This window comes from Phocoena phocoena, chromosome 3, assembly GCF_963924675.1.
Source record: "Phocoena phocoena chromosome 3, mPhoPho1.1, whole genome shotgun sequence".
In the NCBI taxonomy this organism is placed as follows: domain Eukaryota; kingdom Metazoa; phylum Chordata; class Mammalia; order Artiodactyla; family Phocoenidae; genus Phocoena; species Phocoena phocoena.
The window spans coordinates 83,043,724-83,063,483 of NC_089221.1; the positions used below are offsets into that span (position 1 = coordinate 83,043,724).

At 35.9% G+C, this 19,760-nt stretch overlaps 1 pseudogene; it reads right to left on the reverse strand.

Annotated features, from left to right (window-relative positions):
* Positions 1-17,917: 17,917 nt before the first annotated feature.
* Positions 17,918-18,341, reverse strand: LOC136120209 (ubiquinol-cytochrome c reductase complex assembly factor 2 pseudogene; annotated as a pseudogene).
* Positions 18,342-19,760: the final 1,419 nt, after the last annotated feature.

Genomic DNA, 19,760 nt, shown 5'->3' on the forward strand with positions numbered 1-19,760 from the left:
GAGGGAACCCAGCCACACCCATCAACAGTCAAGTAGATTAAAGTTTTACTGAGCTCTGCTCACCAGAGCAACAGTCAGCTCTACCCACCACCAGTCCCTCCCATCAGGAAACTTGCACAAGCCTCTTAGATGGCCTCATCCACCAGAGGACAGACAGCAGAAGCAAGAAGAACTACAATCCTGCAGCCTGTGGAACAAAAACCACATTCACAGAAAGATAGACAAGATGAAAAGGCAGACGGCTATGTACCAGATGAAGGAACAAGATAAAACCCCAGAAAAACAATTAAATGAAGTGGAGATAGGCAACCTTCCAGATAAAGAATTTAGAATAATGATACTGAATATGGTCCAGAACCTCAGAAAAAGAATGTAGGCAAAGATCGAGAAGATTCAAGAAATGTTTAACAAAGACCTAGAAGAATTAAAGAACAAACAGCCAGAGATGAGCAATACAATAACTGAAATGAAAACTGCACTAGAAGGAATCAATAGCAGAATAACTGAGGCAGAAGAATGGATAAGAGACCTGGAGGACAGAATGGTGGAATTCACTGCTGTGGAACAGACTAAAGAAAAAAGAATGAAAAGATATAAAGACAGCCTGAGTGACCTCTGGGACAACATGAAATGCAACATTCGCATTATACGGGTCCCAGAAGGAGAAGATAAAGGACCCGAGAAAATATTTGAAGAGATTATTGAAACTTCGAAAACTTCCCTAACATGGCAAAGGAAAGAGCCACCCAAGTCCAGGAAGTGCAGAGTCCCATACAGGATAAACCCAAGGAAAAACATGCTGAGACACATAGGAATCAAACTGGCAAAAATTAAAGACAAAGAAAACTTATTGAAAGCAGCAAGGGAAAAACGACAAATAACATACAAGGGAACTCCCATAATGTTACCAGCTGATTTCTCAGCAGAAACTCTACAAGCCAGAAGGGAGTGGCATGATATACTTAAAGTGATGAAGGGGAAGAGCTTACAACCAAGATTACCCTACCCGGCAAGGATCTCATTCAGATTCGATGGAGAAATCAAAAGCTTTACAGACAAGCAAAAGCTAAGAGAATTCAGCACCATCAAACCAGCTCTACAACAAATACTAAAGGAACTTCTCTAAGTGGGAAACACAAGAGAAGAAAAGGACCTACAAAAACAAACCCAAAACAACTAAGAAAAAGGTCATAGGAACATACATATCAATAATTACCTTAAACGCGAATGGATTAAATGCTCCAAACAGGGGATTCCCTGGTGGCGCAGTGGTTGAGAGTCTGCTTGCTAATGCAGGGGACAAGGGTTTGAGCCCTTGTCTGGGAGGATCCCACATGCCACGGAGCAACTAGGCCCGTGAGCCACAATTACTGAGCCTGCACGTCTGGAGCCTGTGCTCTGCAACAAGAGGCTGCGATAGTGAGAGGCCCATGCACCGTGATGAAGAGTGGCCCCCGCTTGCCACAACTAGAGAAAGCCCTTGCACAGAAACGATGACCCAACACAGCAAAAATTAATTAATTAATAAACTTCTACCCCCAACATCTTAAAAAAAAAAATGCTCCAAACAAATACACAGTCTTGTTCAATGGATACAAAAACAAGATCCATCTATATGCTGTCTACAAGAGACCCAATTCAGACCTAGGGACACATACAGACTGAAAGTGAGGGGATGGAAAAAGATATTCCAAGCAAATAGAAATCAAAAGAAAGCTGGAGTAGCTATACTCATATCAGATAAAATAGACTTTAAAATAAAGAATGTTACAAGAGACAAGGAAGGACACTACATAATGATCAATGGATCAATCAAAGAGGAAGATATAACAATTATAAATATATATGCACCCAACACAGGGGCACCTCAGTACATAAGGCAAGTACAAACAGCTATAAAAGAGGAAATCAACAGTAACACAGTAATAGTGGGGGACTTTAACACCTCACTTACACCAATGGACAGATCATTCAAAATGAAAATAAATGAGGAAACATAAATTTTAAATGAAACAATAGACCAGATAGATTTAATTGATATTTATATGACATTCTGTCCAAAAACAGCAGACTATACTTTTTTCTCAAGTATGCATGGAACATTCTCCAGGATAGATCACATCTTGGGTCACAAATCAAGCCTCAGTAAATTTAAGAAAATTGAAATCATATCAAGCATCTCTTCTGACCACAATGCTATTAGATTAGAAATGAATTACAGGGAAAAAAACGTAAAACACATGGAGGCTAAACAATACATTACTAAATAACCAAGAGATCACTGAAGAAATCAAAGAGGAAATCAAAAAATACCTAGAGACAAATCACAATGAAAACATGACGATCCAAAACCTATGGGATGCAGCAAAAGCAGTTCTAAGAGGGAAGTTTATAGCTATACAAGCCTACCTCAAGTAACAAGAAAAATCTCAAGTAAACAATCTAACCTTACACCTAAAGGAACCAGAGAAAGAAGAACAAAACCAAAAGTTAGCAGAAGTAAAGAAATCATAAAGATCAGAGCACAAATAAATGAAATAGAAACAAAGAAAACAATAGCAAAAATCAATAAAACTAAAAGCTTGTTCTTTAAGATAAAATTGATAAACCATTAGCCAGACTCATCAAGAAAAAGAGGGAGAGGACTCAAATCATAAAATTAGAAATGAAAAAAAGAAGTTACAACAGACACCACTGAAATACAAAGCATCCTAAGAGACTACTACAAGCAACTCTATGCCAATAAAATGGACAACCTGCAAGAAATGGACAAATTCTTAGAAAGGTATAACCTTCCAACACTGAACCAGGAAGAAATAGAAAATGTGAACAGACCCATCACAAGTAATGAAATTGAAACTGTGATTAAAAATCTTCCAACAAACAGAAGTCCAGGACCAGATGGCTTCACAGGTGAATTCCATCAAACATTTAGAGAAGAGCTAACATCCATCCTTCTCAAACTTTTCCAAAAACCTGCAGAGGAAGGAACATTCCCAGACTCATTCTATGAGGCCACCATCACCCTGATACCAAAACCACACAGATACTACAGAAAAAGAAAATTACAGACCAATATCACTGATGAATATAGATGCAAAATCCTCAACAAAATACTAGCAAACAGAATCCAACAACACATTAAACGGATCATACACCACGATCAAGTGGGATTTATCCCAGGGATGCAAGGATTCTTCAGTATATGCAAATCAATCAATCTGATACACCATATTAACAAATTGAAGAAAAAACCCATATGATCATTTCATTAGATGCAGAAAAATCTTTTGACAAAATTCAACATCCATTTATGATAAAAACTCTCCAGAAAGTGGGCATAGAGGGAACCTACCTCAACGTAATAAAGGCCATATATGACAAACCCACAGCAAACATCATTCTCAATGGTGAAAAACTGAAACCATTTCCTCTAAGATCAGGAACAAGACAAGGATGTCCACTCTGACCACTATTATTCAACATACATTTGGAAGTGCTAGCCACGGCCATCAGAGAAGAAAAAGAAATAAAAGGACTACAAATTGGAAAAGGAGAAGTAAAACTGTCACTGTTTGCAGATGACATGATACTATACATAGAGAATCCTAAAAATGCCACCAGAAAACTACTAAAGCTAATCAATGAATTTGGTAAAGTTGCAAGATATAAAATTAATGCACAGAAATCTCGTGCATTCCTATACACTAATGATGAAAAGTCTGAAAGCGAAATTATGGAAACAGTCCCATTTACCATTGCAACAAAAGAATAAAATACCTAGGAATAAACCTACCTAGGGAGACAAAAGACCTGTATGCAGAAAACTATAAGACACTGATGAAAGTAATTAAAGATGATACCAACAGATAGAGAGATATATCATGTTCTTGGATTGGAAAAATCAATATTGTGAAAATGACTCTACTACCCAAAGCAATCTAGAGATTCAATGCAATCCCTATCAGATTACCAATGGCATGTTTTACAGAACTAAAACAAATCATCTTAAAATTTGTATGGAGACACAAAAGACCCCGAATAGCCAAAGCAGTCTTAAGGGAAAAAAATGGAGCTGGAGGAATCAGACTCCCTGACTTCAGACTATACTACAAAGCTATAGTAATCAAGATAATATGGTACTGGCACAAAAACAGAAACACAGATCAATGGAACGAGATAGAAAGCCCAGAGATAAACCCACACACTTATGGTCAACTAATTTATGACAAAGGAAGCTAGGATATACAATGGAGAAAAGACAGTCTCTTCGATAAATGGTGCTGGGAAAACGGGACAGCTTCATGTAAAAGAATGAAATTAGAACACCCCCTAACACCATACACAAAAATAAACTCAAAATGGATTCGAGACCTAAATGTATGACCAGACACTATAAAACTCTTTGAGGAAAACATGGGAAGAACACTCTTTGACATAAATCACAGCAAGATCTTTTGTGATCCACCTCCTAGAGTAATGGAAATTAAAAAAATAAATAAATAAATGGGACCTAATGAAACTTTAAAGATATTGCACAGCAAAGGAAACCATCAACAAGATAAAAAGTCAACCCTCAGAATGGGAGGAAATATTTGCAAATGAATCAACAGACAAAGGATTTATCTCCAAAATATATAAACAGCTCATGCAGCTGAATATTAAAGAAACAAACAACCCAATCCAAAAATGGGCAGAAGATCTAAATAGACATTTCTCCAAAGAAGACATACAGATGGCCAAGAAGCACATGAAAAGCTGCTCAACATCACTAATTATTAGAGAAATGCAAATCAAAACTACAATGAGGTATCACCTCACACCAGTTAGAATGGGCATCATCAGAAAATCTACAAACAACAAATGCTGGAGAGGGTGTAGAGAAAAGGGAACCCTCTTGCATTGTTGGTGGGAATGTAAATTGATACAGCCATTATGGAGAATAGTATGGAGGTTCCTTAAAAAACTAAATATAGAATTACCATATGATCCAGCAATCCCACTACTGGGCATATACCCAGAGAAAATCATAGTTCAAAAAACACATGCACCCCAATGTTCATTGCAGCACTATTTACAATAGCCAGGTCATGGAAGCAACCTAAATGCCCATTGACAGATGAATGGATAACGAAGTTGTGGTACATATATGCAGTGGAATATTAGTCATAAAAAGGAACGAAACGGAGTCATTTGTTGAGACGTGGATGGATCTAGAGACCGTCATACAGAGTGAAGTAATTCAGAAAGGGAAAAACAAATACCGTATATTAATGCATGTATGTGGAACCTAGAAGAATGGTACAGATGAACCAGTTTGCAGGGCAGAAGTAGAGACACAGATGTAGACAACAAACATATGGACACCAAGGGGGGAAAACCGCGGTTTGGTGGGGATGGTGGTGTGCTGAATTGGGTGATTGGGATTGACATGAATACACTGATGTGTATAAAATTGATGACTAATAAGAGCCTGCATTATAAAAAAAGCAAACAAACAACTAATACTAAACTTTCTTTGGGTTATTTGTATGGAAATATGTTAATGTAAATGTTTCAGACATTACATGGAATTTCTAAAAATCTTATATGTTCTGGTATAATGTAAGTCATAATTCTAGTTATTACTTTAAAATGTATATCTCAGAAATAACTAAATTTCCTTGTCAATTGCATTATTATGTACTTTCATCAAATCTTTAACCGTGGTCATTTTTAAGTCTTTTGTCATTTACAGACAGTTCTGGGTGTACTCTGATGCTTTTGCAAATATGTTCCTATAAAATGGTTTCATCTTCAAGGAATTCATGGAAAATTCTCTGACGAGTACAGGTTTCTGGTAACTGACTACACTGCTGAACTGAATGAATAAGCATTTTCAGAACTCTAATGGAAAACTAATGAACTCATAAAAGTGCTAACGATCAAGATGAAAAAAATTAATTACATGGGACTGAGTGAACTGATGAGGATGATTATAATTTTTGTGACTTTCTGTTTGAATAAAAAAAAAATCCACAAGGACTCAGAGGCAAAAATATACAAATCAATTTTCACTGCAAAGTAAAGGAGCTGTTACCGTGGAGGATTACTGGACTGAATGTCAATATTATGGCATAGTATGAGTGTGTTTTGTGATTGGTAATTGCAATCATTGTTGCTTTTGTTGTGGTCATCCATTTACAATGATTGGTGTCAGTCTATTTATCTCTTGTAAAAATAAAATACAGTGTGTGTGTGTGTGTGTGTGTGTGTGTGTGTGGAAGAAAAAAAAAGAATTTAGGCAAATCCAAAGGTATTTCTCTTTATGAAAAGGCCTTAAGCCTTTGCTCTAACTTTCTAAGCCCTGTAGAAATGAATAATGCAATACACAAAATAAATACCTTTTAATGTCAAAAAAAATACTAATGTATCTCAAGAATGTAAATACAATGAAAGGAATCCAACTAATATATTAAGAGAATTTTTTAATAAAAATATCTAACCCAAATGGTACCTCCAGGTAAAGTGAAATATCTACCTCTTCATCAAGTCATCCTACTTCCATTTGTTTGAAAACTGTCATTAAACATACACAATTTCTGCCTCCCAGAGCTGTGTAACAGCTATACACCACGGCCACAAAATGCAAAAATACATTAAGAAGCGAACAAGAAACAAAGTGCCTTTGGAGACCCATTTGGGTAACTGACCTCAAATAAGTGATTTTTTTTTTGCTATATACATATTCATAAATAAGTGATACATTTATTCTAAAGTGTGTTTCCTATCAAGAGGAATTTATAAAGGACTCATATTAAGGAGCTCAGCAAACTCCTAAAGTCACTCAAATAGAAATACTGTATTTTCTATTGCTCTGACATACAAACATAAGAATCTTTCTATAAGTGCATTTTACCAATGGCTCCATATAGAATTTCAAAGTTCCTTCTTTACCAAACAGTAGCAGCACTACCAACAATAAAAAAAAGTTTTCAGTTCTAACAGCATCTGCATTCATATCACAAGAAAAAGGAAACAGTGCCAGAAAACTTTTAACTTGCCAATATTTCATAAATAGAAATAAGTACCTCTGTTTCAAAGGACAATTGACTGGTTTTCAGACGTTCACCGTGTGTTCCATTATGACCTAAATTATATTCTTACCTTCTGCACAAATGTTGCTGCATATATAATTTGACTCAAATTAATGTTCTAGATATTAAAAACCATTCACTTTTGAACCATGGCAGCAATAGCAAGTCAAGTGGCTGGGGAATACAATAAATAGCTTCCAATTAATGGGTGAGACCCTTGAGAGCCTTTGTCTTTAGGCATCAGGATGGGAGTTATTTGTTATATACTAATAACAGCAGGTCACACCACTGCAGAAACACATTTACAGTTTTAGTTTTGCTATTTGGAAGTAGATCTTTTAGCAATCTACACTGACAAAGAAGAATCTTTATAAGTAGCTGCAAAAAACTGGCACCAAATGGAAATAAAACAGATACACAGCAGCTCTGAATATTTCTGCCACACAGATTTCATTTTGCGTTCTCGATGAATATTGCCCAATTACTGCTCTCCATGTGGTCGGAAGAAACAATCGTGGTACCGTTGAGACTATTCTAGATAGGACCTTATAAAGAATTCCTAGAGCTGAGCACTGATTAAAGGGTTTGGGTAGAAACAGGTGCCAGGAGGGGGCCTGTTCTCGGAAGGATAAGTCAAGTCACCTCTGGGACAGTGGGAAAGAAAAAGAATACACTAGTCATGCCAAGAAGAATTTGTAAATGTCACTTCATGAATCTTCACACTCCCTAATTTTCTCATGCAAACATCATAAACCCTAAAACTAAAACTGAAATGACTAAAGGCTTATAATCTTAAAGGGCTAGTAAGACTCAAATTTTATTTGTCATAAAATTTTTAGTTGAGATTTCAGCTCCAGTTAAAATTTTAATTATCCTTGAGGTAAACTGTTATAATGCCCCAGTGAATCCATGCCCACTGGGTATTACACACACACAAAATGGATTCAGCCTTAAGAAAAAATGAAATCTTGCCATTTTGTGACAACATGAAATGACCTTGAGGGCATTATGGTAAGTGAAATAAGTCAGACTGGGGAAAACAAATATACAAACTTCCAGTTATAAAATAAATGTCCTGGGGATGTAACATTCAGCATGATACTGAAGTTAATAATACTGTTTTAATACATACATACTTGAAAGTTGCTAAGAGAGTAGTAGATCTCTAAAGTTCTAATCACAAGAAATCATTTGGTAACTATATATGGGGATGGATGTTAACTAGCCTCATTGTGGCAATTATTTCACAATATGTACAAATATCAAATTATGTTGTACACCTGAAACTATTATAATGTATGTCAATTATACCTCAGTTTTTAAAAAAAAGATGATGATGTGAGCAACACCAAAAGCATAATCCATGAAAGAAAAAAACTGAGAAACTGAACTTTATAAAAGTTAGACTCTTCTACTTTGCAGAAGATACTGTTAGGAGGAAGACAGGCCACAGACGAGGAGAAAATAATTGGGAAATATGTACCTGAAAAGAACTTCTATCCAAAATACACAAAGAACTCTTAGAATTCAAATATAAGAAAATAATACGATTAAAAATTTGAGACCTAAATAAATACCTCATCAAAGAAGACAATGGATGAGAAATAAGCACATGACAAATGTTTGACATTATTTGTCATTACGTAACTGCAAATTAAAACAACAATGACTGAACACTACACACCTATTAGAATAGATAAAAGTTTTTTAATTGAGAATACCAAATTCTGGCAAGGATGTAGAGAAAAAGGAATTCTCATTCATTGTTGTTGGGAATGCAAACTGGTACAGCCACTCTGGAAAACAGTTTGGCAGTTTCTTAGAAATTTAAACTCTGTCTTACCATATAATCCAGCAGTCACTCCTCTACATATTTACTTAAAAACCTAAGTCTACACTAAAACCTGCACAGGATGGTTTATAGCAACCCTATTCATTATTGTCACGAGTGGAAGCAACCAAAATATGCTTCAATAGGCAAAAAGACAAATGGTGGTACATCCATATACTATTCAGTGATAAAAAGAAATGAGTTATCAAGGAATGAAAGGACATGGAGGAATCTTAAACACATTTTGAAGTGAAAGAAGTCAGTCTGAAAAGGCTATATATTGTGAGATTCCAATTATATGACATTCTGGAAAAGAACAAATATAGAAATGATAAAATGTTCAGAGCCAGGGATTTGGGAGCATGAAGGAGGGGTTGAATAGGTAATTTTTTTTTCAGGTGATGAAACTGTGATGTATGATACTGTAATGGTGGATACATGATATTCTGCATTTGTCAAAATCCTTAGAATGTTACAACGTAGGGAGGGAGATGCAGGAGGGAGGAGATATGGGAACATATGTATATGTATAACTGATTCACTTTGTTATAAAGCAGAAACTAACACACCATTATAAAGCAATTATACTCCAATAAAGATGTAAAAAAAAAAAGTTACAACGTAAAAGCCAAACCTTAATGTATGCAAGTTCAAAAATCATCATTTAAGACAACAAAGGATCTGAAAATGGAATACAGACTGTGACAAAAGTATCCATATTAGAAACATATTGAACAGCATTACTGAAAATAGCTGGGACATAAAGGTGCTGACCTTAGTAACTTTTTTAGGTATGAGTGGCTTCTGTAAGACTAAAGGCAAAAGGAACTGAACATGAACACTGTACTCTAATTCATAAAGTTTTGTCCTGTGGCAGTATGAGTTTAAAAGTCTGACACTGTCATGCATGTATACTGAAACTGAGAAATTAAATGAATTGTGGATAACAGGAACCTGATTTCTCACTGTTGGAGTATTTACAATAGCAAAAGAAATAGCCTAGACTGACTGATATGGTAATAATCTTGAGTTGAAGATATCAATATGAACATATATGTACCATATATGAATAATGAGGGATAGATATACAGCTATTTATGGCCGTGCACATGTACATGTGTTGCTATACATATTTTCTTGCTATTTCAGCTGAGAGAGTCTAGAAGAAATAACCCAGCAGCAATGAGCACACCCAACACCCAGACCTTGATTTCTAATACCTTTCTCCAATAAAAGGAACCAGAGATTTTTTTGGGAAAATGACTGATTATAAACCTGGGTAGGAGATATGCAAGCTGAACCTGGAGCATCTTGTATTGCCAGAAAATAAGGATGTACAAAAAAAGCACACACACATATACGTAAATACACACACATTGATGGGCATAAGTTAAAGAAACAAAGAAGCCAGCTGAAAGCTCCCAATGGCCAAAGCTGAAACAATTTAAGCAAGAAAACCAATAAAGTAGCATTAGATTATAACTCTAAGTATAAAATAGTCATGAATTCATACTGATGTAAAAGAATGGTTGAATACTTAAAGAAGAGTAGGAGAAGAGACAAATCTGCTATGCAAAAGATTTCCAAACAATTTATATAGATACTGTGCCCTCAGGAGGAAAAGCATAATTCCATTTCCTAAGACGGGGCTATGCATAGTGTTTTTTCTTCCAAAGACTGAAATATGGAGTATAAAAAAGTTTGGGTGGGAATAACTTTGCAGTGGATAAACTTGACAAATACTACCTTAGAGAGATGATGATTAACATCACCAATGATAAATCATGTTAATAATGCATATCCTTGGTATGATATGATGAAGATGTCAATTTACCTCTGTGGTATTCCTCCCTAAAGCCCAAGCCCAGTCTACTCAAGAGGGAAATATTAGAAAATTCCAACAGATCAGTATCATCCAAAATACCTGAAAAGTGCTCAAAACTGTCAAGTCTATCCAAAAAAAAAATAAGAAAAATCAGAGAAAATGTCACAGGCAAGAGGAGCCTAAGGAGATATGACTAAATGTAAAATCATATCCTAGATGGGATCCTGGAATAGATGAAGGATACTGGGTGAAAAAAAATAAGGAAGTATGAATAAACTGCAACTTTAATAATAAGAATTATATTTGAAAACAGCTCATACAGCTCAATAACAAAAAAACAAACCCAATCAAAAATGGGCAGAAGACCTAAATAGACATTTCTCTTAGACATTTCTGACCTGTTCAACATCACTAATTATTAGAGAAATGCAAATCAAATCTATAATGAGGTATCACCTCACACCAGTCAGAATGGCCATCATTAAAAGTCTACAAGTAACAAATGCTGAAGAGGGTGTGGACAAAAGGGAACCCTGTTATACTGTTGATGGGAATGTAAATTGGTACAGCCACTATGGAAAACAGTATGGAGGTTCCTCAGAAAACCAAAAATAGAATTACCATATGATCCAGCAATCCTACTCCTGGGCATATATCTGGACAAAACTATAATTTGAAATGATACCTGCACCCCAGTGTTCATTGCAACACTATTTACAGTAGCCAAGACATGGAAGCAACCTAAATGCCCATCGACAGAGGAATGGATAAAGGAGATGTGGTACATATATACAATGAAATATTACTCAGCCATAAAAAAAGAATGAAATAATGCCATTTGCAGCAATGGATGGACTTAGAGATTATCATACTAAGTCAGAAAGAGAAAGACAAATACCATATGTTATCACTTATATGTAGAATCTAAAATAACACACAAATGAACTTATTTACAAAACAGAAACAGACTCACAGACATAGAAAACAAACTTATGGTTACCAAAGGGGAAAGGGGGTGGAGGAAGGATAAATTACAAAGAAAGAAAACAATTATATTTGATCATTAATTATAACAAGTGTACCATACTAATGTAAGATGTTATTAGGGGAAACTGGGTGTGGGGTAAATAGAAACTCTCTTTACTATTTTCTCAGTGTTGCTGCAAATCTAAAGCCATTCCAAAAAATAAAGTCTATTTTTAAAAAGTTAATGTGGCAAAAGATAGGTTCAGAAGAAGAAATAAGGAAAACTGAGAAAAATATTGCCTCTGATAAAAAGATGTAGAAAAATTCTTAGTCATTTAAATCTCTGAAGATAGTGAACTGCAAAGAATATGAGTGAAATGACAAATTATTGTATTTTATATTGTACAGAATATTTCATATTATTAATAAATAGTACATTCACTAAAAATTATATTCTGTTAGGTTTTTAAAATATATATATATGTAAATATTGATTTTACTGAACTTGCTAGTTTGTGAACAGGCTGTTATGGCATATATTTCCAAGATTTGAAGGAGTTTTTATTACTAGAAATTATTTTTTGGCCACTAGAGGAAACAACAGCTTCTGAAAATGATATATTCAAAGTTAAAAATTGTTTAGGATTATATTAAATAATTTAATACTATGCTGAATAATCTTTATTCTTTCTGTATATTCATGGAGTGGGATATTTTTAGACTCTGCATATAATTTCCATAGTTTATCAAAATTATATATGTCTGCAATAGGTAAGCTAATTTTCCTTGCTTAAAAAGTTCTGAGAAATATATGAAAAAGAGAGAGAGAGAGAAGCCCCTGACATTCAGAAGCTGGTCTGACGGTCACATCTAAGCCATTTATTCTCCCATTTGATAAGCAATTTCACAATATACCAATTTCAGACACGGTTACTCTGAGACACAATCATGAAAAACAGCAAGGCCACTTCATAATTTTGTCTAAGAACAAAGAAAAACCTGGTAACTCCACCACCCACAAGAAAACACTCTCCTTGTTCAGACACTAAACGAGTACCTTCTACTTCTTTACCCATAGCACTGCCCCTGCTTTCTGACAGTGTTCATTCCTGAGAGCCGTCTCTTCCTTACACCCTTTCCCAAATCACCCAACCAGAATTTAAATCCCATCGCAGATTCCTTTTAACACCCTCTTATAAGAAATTCCACGTTCCTCCACGGTGTATGCTCTCCTTTGACGAGGTGAGTACCTGATTTGTTCACCTCTGGCATCACAAAATATAGAGAACCTTTACAGTTCAGAAGATCTAATCAGCAAATTCTCTCTGTAAATTACTTACCCTTGGAAAAAAGCATACTAGTTCTTTCAGGGTATTAAAATAACCACTAAAATAACTGCTCAACAGAGTTTATTATGATAAAAAAAACACTTTCTTTGGTAACTGCAGAGCAGATTGCCATCTTTCTCATCCACTTGGCCAGATTTTCCCAACCACTAAGCTTGTCCTGTTTTCCCCTCTGTCTTGCGTCTTGCTGCTCATCGCTCTGACTTCTCCATTTATAAAGCATGAGCAGTACCAACACAGAACAACCTGTTACAGAGGCTTAGTTCTTTATCAAGGCAAAGATTCAAAGATTCCAGAACTGTATGAAGGGATCAGATCTACAGTAAGAGGCTGCCAGAGCATAAATATTAACCCTAAGTGTGCTTTAAAGTAGGCTGTGGTGGTTAGAGTATAACATGAAAGTGTTATGCAAAATGTTTATTCTTGTTTTGGAAGGACAAAATTCAAGGATATTTCTTAACTTTCTAATGATTCTAGAGGTTCTCTAGTGCATTCAATTCTGTATCTAACTCTTATGCTAACAGTTTGTGTAATATTGGGCAGCCATATAAATAGTTACTCAGTTTCTTTCTCCTTTAATAAGTATCCATTGCTTTAGACAAACTGAACAGTGTTCTTAAAGGAATAAGAAACTGGGTATCTAGTTATTAATCAATTTGTCTACTTATCTATCAGTTACCTGTTCATTCACACATCAATCCATTTATTCATTAATCTATCTAACTTATTGATTGCCTGTCATTTATCTCTTATAGTTGAAGTCCTTGCTTTGCTGTTTTATCACCTGCGCCATGTGATTTGGAGCAGGTTACCTCTCTAACTTCAGCTCACACCACTCTCCCACTCATTGGGCTCCATCACAGCTGACAAAGTCTGATCTTAGGAGCTTTGCATTTTCTCTCTAATGCTTGGAAAGCTCTTTGACAGATAAGTATTTGGCTTTCATTCTGTTTTTCTTTGGGTCTTCAGTCATGTGTTACCTCTTCATGAGAATTTCCTTGAACCCTTCCTAAAATTATGTCCCTTCTCCATGACACTTCCTATTCCTAATTCTCTACTTCCTTCTGCTTAAAACAAATATTACAATTGTTTTATTTATATATTTTACTTATTTTGTCTCTTATCTTTCTCCTCAACTAGAATGTGAGCTCTACTAGGGCAGAGATGTCTGTTGGTTCAGTGCTGCTTCCCCAGTGTCTAGAATGGAACTTGCCCATAGAAATCTGCATTAAAAATTACTTAGGGTTTCCCTGGTGGCGCAGTGGTTAAAAGTCCGCCTGCCAATGCAGGGGACATGGGTTCGTGCCCCGGTCCGGGAAGATCCCACATGCCGCAGAGCGGCTGGGCCCGTGAGCCATGGCCGCTGAGCCTGCGCGTCCAGAGCCTGTGCTCCGCCACGGGAGAGGCCACAACAGTGAGAGGCCCGTGTACCGCAAAAAAAAAAAAAAATTACTTGGATTCATGGAGCTCTTGAGAAGATAAAAAGACATGGTGCAAGTAAGGTGCTTGCCACTGAACCTGGTACAGACTATAGACTAAATAGATGGTACACATTGTCTTGTATTATTTTATATAACTTCATTCAGAGAACACTGAACCCCCATGAAACTCAAGTACTCATTCTCTTGAAGGGTATTATTATTTAGTTGTTATTAGAGAAATTACTAGGTTTTAGTCATAGACTATATATAAATATATATATATATAAATATCTACAGATATTAGACATGACATCATATTTTTACAAGGAAATATATTTTGAGTAACTTATAACTATGAGGTTATGACTTAACACATGACAATAAGTTTCAGTGGCATTTGCATAACTATAACTCAATCATAATATTCATAATCAAGTCAGAATCATTGTAGATAAGTATAGCTTTAATGAATGCAGTTAATTAACCTTAATTTACAAATGAGTGCATCTAAATAATTTTGAACTTTCACCTAGTAGAGAAAAGCAACACATTATTCTCTATCAATTTTAAATAAAGTTATCAGCTCCTTATATAGTTAATTCATCCACTTTTTCTTGGTGTTGGAGTATAAAATAAAATGCATATACTTATCTAATGTGACATAAATAATAGGAGTGACATCTATGATGATTAGTCATATGATTGCCTATGCCTCTTAAAATTATAAAATTGTAGCTTCCAGTAAGAAAACATTTCATGCATTAAAAGCATCACCAACCAAAATATAAATCATGAGTGTGGTACAACTTGAATGGAAAATGTGTATAGTATATACATGGAGGTAATGCATGGTAGTTTCTAGTATCTGGTTTATATCAGGGACAATATTATGAAACAACTAGATAATTTTTGGTGAAATAAAAAAAGCTTTAAATAAAAAGTTTAAAGTGCTAATAGCCTTGTCTTTTTAATTTACCAAGAATGTGGATTCAGAATGCGTTTTTTTTTTTACATCTTTATTGGAGTATAATTGCTTTACAATGGTGTGTTAGTTTCTGCTTTATAACAAAGTGAATCAGTTATACATATATATATGTTCCCATATCTCTTCCCTCTTGCGTCTCCCTCCCTCCCACCCTCCCTATCCCACCCCTCCAGGCTGTCACAAAGCACCGAGCCAACATCCCTGTGCCATGCGGCTGCTTCCCACTAGCTATCTACCTTACGTTTGGTAGTGTATATATGTCCATGCCTCTCTCTCGCTTTGTCACAGCTCACCCTTCCCCCTCCCCATATCCTCAAGTCCATTCTCTAGTAGGTCTGTGTCTTTATTCCTGTCTTACCCCTAGGTTCTTCATGACATTTTTTTTTCTTAATTCCATATATATGTGTTATCATGCGGTATTTGTCTTTCTCTTTCTGACTTACCTCACTCTGTATGACAGACTCTAGGTCTATCCACCTCATTACAAATAGCTCAATTTCGTTTCTTTTTATGGCTGAGTAATATTCCATTGTATATATGTGCCACATCTTCTTTATCCATTCATCCGATGATGGACATTTAGGTTGTTTCCATCTCTGGGCTATTGTAAATAGAGCTGCAATGAACATTTTGGTACATGACTCTTTTTGAATTATGGTTTTCTCAGGGTATATGTCCAGTAGTGGGATTGCTGGGTCATATGGTAGTTCTATTTGTAGTTTTTTCAGGAACCTCCATACTGTTCTCCACAGTGGCTGTATCAATTTACATTCCCACCAACAGTGCAAGAGGGTCCCCTTTTCTCCACACCCTCTCCAGCATTTATTGTTTCTAGATTTTTTGATGATGGCCATTCTGACTGATGGGAGATGATATCTCATTGTATCTCATTGATTTGCATTTCTCTAATGATTAGTGATGTTGAGCATTCTTTCATGTGTTTGTTGGCAGTCTGTATATCTTCTTTGGGGAAATGTCTATTTAGGTCTTCTGCCCATTTTTGTATTGGGTTGTGGTTTTTTTGTTATTGAGCTGCATGAGCTGCTTATAAATTTTGGAGATTATTCCTTTGTCAGTTGCTTCATTTGCAAATATTTTCTCCCATTCTGAGGGTTGTCTTTTGGTCTTGTTTATGGTTTCCTTTGCTGTGCAAAAGTTTTGAAGTTTCATTAGGTCCCATTTGTTTATGATTGTTTTTATTTCCATTTCTCTAGGAGGTTCTCTTTTAACCCTGGAAGTATGACTTTGAGTAAATCACCTCACCTCTCCAAGCTTAATTTTTCTCTTATTTAAAAGAGAAATAATATTATAATACACATAATCTTTATATATATAACATTATCCACATAAACCTTTTTAAAAATAAGTATTTAATAAATAATAGTACTAGTAGTGGTTATAATCATAATAATAGTATTCGCAACAGGGGAAAGACTAGCCTTACTCTGATACTAAAGATACTAAAGAACTATCCTTGATAGTTCTTTTCCTCACATTTCTGAGTCTTGCACCTCTTGAAGGGGAGAATTACAAGGTGAGAAAGATATCCCCTTGTCCCCAGGTTGGGTCAGTCTTCTCTGTAGATCCCCCAGGAAGCAGCATTGCACCAACCCTGTGGCTTTCCAAATACAAACCTGGCATGAAATCTATTCTGTTTGTCCCAAATTAGATTACTATCATGATGTCTATAAACTAATGAACATGTAATCTATGTACAAGGAAAAGGAGGTGAATGTGACACCCATCTTTCTATTATTCTGCACACGGTAATACCTGATGTCTCTAAATCTTGGTCATTTTATATATATCGTTTGGGTGGCACTATCCCATTGACCAATCTAGTCTGTAATTAAAAGCACCTATACAAGGAGGTAACAGTTTGCTGTCCTACGTGGAAAACAAAGTTTAAAATCTGACATTATGCCCTTTAACAGCTGGGTGAGGAAGTTTCCGCTCTAGGTATTCAAATAGGCCAGTTTCCAAATTAAATAGGGCTGAAAAATAAACTCATGGTGAGAAAAAGTACCTCTTATATAAGAAAATTCAGACTTACTGAATTTTCTGTTACTGTTACTTACTGTTACTGTTCCATTTTTTTAAAACATATTTATTGGAGTATAATTGCTTTACAATGGTGTGTTAGTTTCTGCTTTATAACAAAGTGAATCAGCTATACATAAACATATATCCCCATATCTCCTCCCTCTTGCATCTCCCTCCCATCATTTTAAAACATATTCCAAAAATAATTATTTCAACACTCAGTATCATTATATATAGGTATATGAGAATGCATACATGTGTATGTATGGCTGAGTCACTTTTCTGTGCACCTGAAACTATCACATTCTTAATCAGCTATACTCCAATATAAAATAAAAAGGTTAAAAGAATTATTATAGGTATATGAAATTTTTTTTTTTTTGATGGAGAAATCAGGGCATTGTACTGATGATGACAATGTACACTACTTCACGCTTAGGTAATGCGGTCGCGGTAAGGCCCTAGCCCAGGCCTTATGTTTCTCCTCAGGATCCTTGGGGGCAAACTTCTCCTGCAGTTCCTTCCACACGCCTTTATTCATCTCCTTAAACTCTTCCAAGGTATCTGTGGACAGGACCAGTTTGTATTCTTCCAGGGACAGGCCACTGAAGCCTGTGTCTCTGGGACGAGGGTACTTGTGTTTGTAGTAGTTTGAATGGAGAAGTACTAAGCTCTCGTACAACTGATCACAGGCCTCAGGCTCCGCAATCTGGGTGTTCTCTCCCTCCCGAAAGGCGTGCACTACCCGCTCCCACTGATTAAGCGCCCAAGTCCCGGCCTCATTTGGTCTCGTCCACTGGCCATTCCTCACAGAGTTTGAGAAAATTCTGGTAGCAGCTGGCCGCCATTTGGGGGCCTGAACTTTAATTTTAAATTTTTTTTGGAGGGGTACGCGGGCCTCTCACTGTTGTGGCCTCTCCTGTTGTGGAGTACAGGCTCTGAATGCGCAGGCTCAGCGGCCATGGCTCATGTTCCCAGCCACTCCCCGGCATGTGGGATACTCCCAGACCGGGACACAAACCCGTGTCCCCTGCATTGTCAGGCGAACTCTCAACCACTGCGCCACCAAGGAAACCCCTGAACTTTATTTTTTAAAGTGCTTTCAAATCAAGTTATCAATTCCCCAGAGACATAGAACACATTTAATTAACAGATATATTTTATAAATGACGGCACAGAAGAATGTGAAAATACTGAAGAAAGGAGAGACAGAAAGCTGGATTGGAGCAGATGCAAGAACAGATTTTGTTTTTGGACCACCAGGGATCTCTTCCAGATACCCAGTATCCCTTCGTGGATATCTGGCAGTCCTCAGCCATACTAAAATCTACCATCTTCAGTTACTATTCTTATCTAGGGTATGATAGTTCATAAAGCTATTAAAAAGTCAGATTTAGAGTGGACCACAACAATGAATTTTAACTCATAATTCTGCTAAAAAGTCTCCAAACCATCCACATTTTTCTTAAATTTGTAGTTATATTATATATATATATATACATATATATATATATATATATATATTTTTTTTTTTTTTTTTTTTGCGGTATGCGGGTCTGTCACTGTTGTGGTCTCTCCTGTTGCAGAGCACAGGCTCCGGACGCACAGGCTCAGCGGCCATGGCTCACGGGCCCAGCCACTCCATGGCATGTGGGATCTTCCCGGACCGGGGCACGAACCCATGTTCCCTGCATCGGCAAGTGGACTCTCAACCTCTGCGCCACCAGGGAAGCCCTATTTCTATATTTTAAACCATTCATAACTTGCAGATATAGAGAGTCTATACCAAAAACTCAGCAAAGTTTTTGGGTGAAATAGATCATAGTGAGCCGTCACATCAAAGTCAGTTTTACATTTTAGATTTAAATTGGCTTGAGAAATAGATATGCCAGTTATTATGGGGAGAGTCAAAAAGTATATGCTAAGGTTTCATTGAACAATATAAACCTTTTCCCCACATACTGAAAAATTTCTGATACATAAAATGATTTTGATTTTGAGATTGTAAAAATATATGTTTTCACTTGATCAATTTAAGTACATTGCTTTATGAACATTTTAAAATAGGCTGTACTATTTAATTTTCCTCTTAGTATATTTATCAAAATATTTTTATTTTGGCTTTGTTTTAATATTTGCTTCTTAAGTAAATAAAATGCCATTTGATGTGTTCACTTTCAAAATGATGAACAGACAATAATGTTTTTTTTTAATTAAACGACTTAAAACTCACTCCTACAACTATATTCATCTTTCATCCATTCTTT